Source organism: Tiliqua scincoides, chromosome 6 (genome assembly GCF_035046505.1).
Source record: "Tiliqua scincoides isolate rTilSci1 chromosome 6, rTilSci1.hap2, whole genome shotgun sequence".
NCBI classification, from domain to species: Eukaryota; Metazoa; Chordata; class Lepidosauria; order Squamata; family Scincidae; genus Tiliqua; species Tiliqua scincoides.
In genome coordinates, this window is record NC_089826.1 from 44,523,203 (window position 1) to 44,526,742 (window position 3,540).

The window sequence follows — 3,540 nt, forward strand, 5'->3', positions numbered from 1 at the left end:
GGGGGGGCCATGAGCACTAGTTTAACTCCAGAGCCCAGGTCAACCAAGCAGGTAGACCTGGGCTCCTGCCTCAACTTGGAGCCCTGATCTACCTGCTACGTAGATCAGGGCTCCCAGTTGAACCTGTGGCCTCCGTGGATTTGATCTTGCATGTGGGTTACTTGCGTGTGGGTTACTTTCACTTTCCATAGGGCTCCATAGATTTGCCTGCTTGGAGGGAGGGACCTCCTTGTTAGGTGTTTTTGGGGGGCTGCGTTCATCGGATCAGGACCTTTCTGGTGTGGTTGGATTCCTCTCAGCCTGCCCTTTCCTATGCATTAAGGCACATCTGCCTACTTGTGACTAAACACACGATATGATTCAGTTTCATTTTCCATAGGCTCCATGCATTTTTTGGTCTCCGGCTTTTGGTGAGTGGATGGGACAGCAGCCCCCCACCCCACAGGGCCACTGGCATAGCTAGAGGGGGGCGGCGCACTACGTTTTGCATTGAGCCTCCCCACAGCATGCAAGCGGCTCCTCCCCCTCCCCTCAGGACCCATTCGCCTCCATTCCCCCCTCCCTGCCCAGATGGCTCCAGAGGGGAGGGGGAGGAGCCACTTGCACACTGCGGGGAGGCTCAATGCAAAACGTCAGGTACTGCTGCACAGGGTCTGGCGCCACCTGGCTCCCTGTTCCCACAGCTGTGCGCAAGGAAGAAGCTGGAGATGCCACACCTGCTTGACCAGCCCAGAGCGCACTTGCCTGAGCTCCGGGCTGGAGGACTCCCAGCGAGCGGAGGCATCTGGCCTCGCCTCAGGACAGCCCCTGGGGGCTGGAACCTGGGGCGGACCGCCTCTGCCGCCCCTCGCTAGCAACGCCTCTGTGACCCAGCATGTCATCATAATGTGGATGGGGGGATACAATACCAGGTGGAGCATCTGGGGTTACTAACTCTCCAGGATTGGCTGGAGTCAGCAATATCCACATGATACTGAATCATGGAGCAACTATTATGTCATGTTGGAAAAAGAATCTCCAGTAATGACTTCAGTTAGAGGGTTGACAGCCCTAGGCACTGACCAAAGGACAATGTCCATCAGATGGTGCGTCTGTCTAGGCCAACCCCTGAACCCTCAAAACCATCAGGGGAAATCATGGGAGGGCTCTTCCCCAGGACCTCCAACAAATTGGTATCAGCACTGATTGCAATTACTGCATAAGATCTTACTGTATATGATTGACTTAGGGCCCAGTCCTATCCAACTTTTCAGAACCAATGCAGCCACAGTGCAGCCCCAAGAAAAGGGAACAAATATCCCCTTACCTTGGAGAGGCCTCCATGACAACTCCCCAACTGCAGGATGCAGCACACACCCCATTGGCATAGCTGTATTAGCGCTGGAAAGTTGGAAAGGATTGGACCCCTCGGACCCAATCCATCTCCTTTGGGTATGGGGAAAAAAATATTCCCTTACCCAGAGGTAAGCTTCAGAGGCCTGGCCAGGCCTACTTGGATCTATGCCAGTGAAACTGCTGGCACCAGTCTGCATGGGCTGAGCTGGGGGATTGGGTCTTAGAAAGACGCCACTGCTGCTGAGCTTGTGCCCTTCCCGGACCCAATCCTGCCCGTTGCCTTTCTGTTCTGCGCACCTGTTCCGCCCACCCCTGCCCCCCTTCCATCCTGTCCCACCTTCCCCATTCTCTTACCTGAAGCAGTGGGCCTTCGCTGATGCACTGGTCCTTCGCTGGTCTGCAAGCAAATATGGGAAGGCTGGCAGACAAATAGTATTGTGCTATTAGTAAGAATGTTGACAAGCAGCATTGTTAAGAAACCATTCTTTATAAAAATAAAAAAAAACATGAGTATCTTTCCCTTTCAGCATTCTCCATGCTTCATACATAAAGAAACTAATCCACGATCTAAGTGATGTTAGTTTTCACCCCGTATACATTAACAAATAACACAATTTTTAAAAAAGTATCTAATCACATGATCATAATACACATTAACCAGAATTAATTTTGCATTCAAATATTCCCTGTGTGGCAAAAATCTATAGTTTTCTTATTAAAAACCTGCTTGTGTCACAAATATTACAGGTTCTATATGTCACCTCATTCTGTCTGTCTAGCCAAGCCCTGTGATATTGAGTTACAAAATGCGTGTCAGCCGTGGCCCAATTTAACATCAGGGCAAGGAGATGTTTCACATTCTGGGACTGCCCTCAGCCATCTGAGACAGTCACGTTGTAAAACATCTTGAGATTTCAGTTCTTCCTCCATTCACAGCTGTTAGAAGGTACAAAATACATTTACGTTGTCCAGACACTGGCACCTGTTGTAGGCAACTTGAAATAAAAACAAGTTGTGGTTACGGCATAAGAGAAAGGCAGGCACAAGCTATTCACTCAAATGCCCTCAGGGTGTGTGCAGTTTAGTTACAAACATTTGTAGATTCCTTCTCTTTACTTACAGTTTCCCCCTTTTCCTCCAAGGGCCAAGTTAAAAGTGATGGTAAACACATCTTCTCTCACAAGGTCTTCTTCTTAAGAAGCTGTGCAGGGGAAGAAGATGGAAGGGGCAGTTTGTCCACATGGACTCACTCTCAGGTAAGCATGTACCTGATTGCAGCCTAAATAAACTAGCAAAGGTAATGTTAATGAACAGTATTTTAGCACAAAGAACCCTGATAAGGCCACTGTTGGAGTGTGGGCTTATCCTACTTATTTTCCTATGAATATTCTCCTCCAAAGCAAAAATTTTAAGTCGGCAGTGGTCCAACATCTAGAGCAGGGGTGTCCAAAGTTTTTGGCAGGAGGGCCACATCATCTCTCTGACACTGTGTCGGGGGCCAGGAGAAAAAAAAGAATTAATTTACATTTAAAATTTGAATACATTTACATAAGTATACATAAATGAATATATTAAAGTGAATTTATATAAATGAATGAAGGTCTTGCAATTTCCTTGCTGGCCTTTCCTTTGCTGCTGCTACTGCATCACAGACATGAAACAGCAAGCAGTGGAGGAAGCCCTCATCCCACAGCTCACGCAAGACATCAAACAGTGAGGTTTCCCTCACGCTGAGAGCAGTTGCATCGGGCCAGTGCAGGCTCCAACAAATCTCTGGAGGGCCAGAGGCTCATTGGAGACTGGGGACTCCCTGAGGGCCGCATTGAGAGGCCTTGAGGGTCGCATGTGGCCCCAGGGCCGCGGTTTGGGCACCCGGATCTAGAGCAGTGATTTTCAATTTTCAATTTTTAATCTCACAGCACACTGACAAGGTACTACAATTGACAAGGCATACCATGCTGCTGGTGGGGGGCTCAAATCCTCCAATGGCCCTAATAAGTGACTTTGCCCCAAATTCCTGCAGGCAATTCATGGCACACCAGTGTGCCAGAGCACAGTGGTTGAAAATGGCAGATCTAGAGGGTAAGAATGTAATACTTTGTTAGGTGTAATGGGTCAAATCAATGGTCCCTTCAGTTTAGCACAGTCATTCCCAAACTGTGTGCTATGGTGCCTGAGGGTGCCTCGGTGAACTCACATGGATGC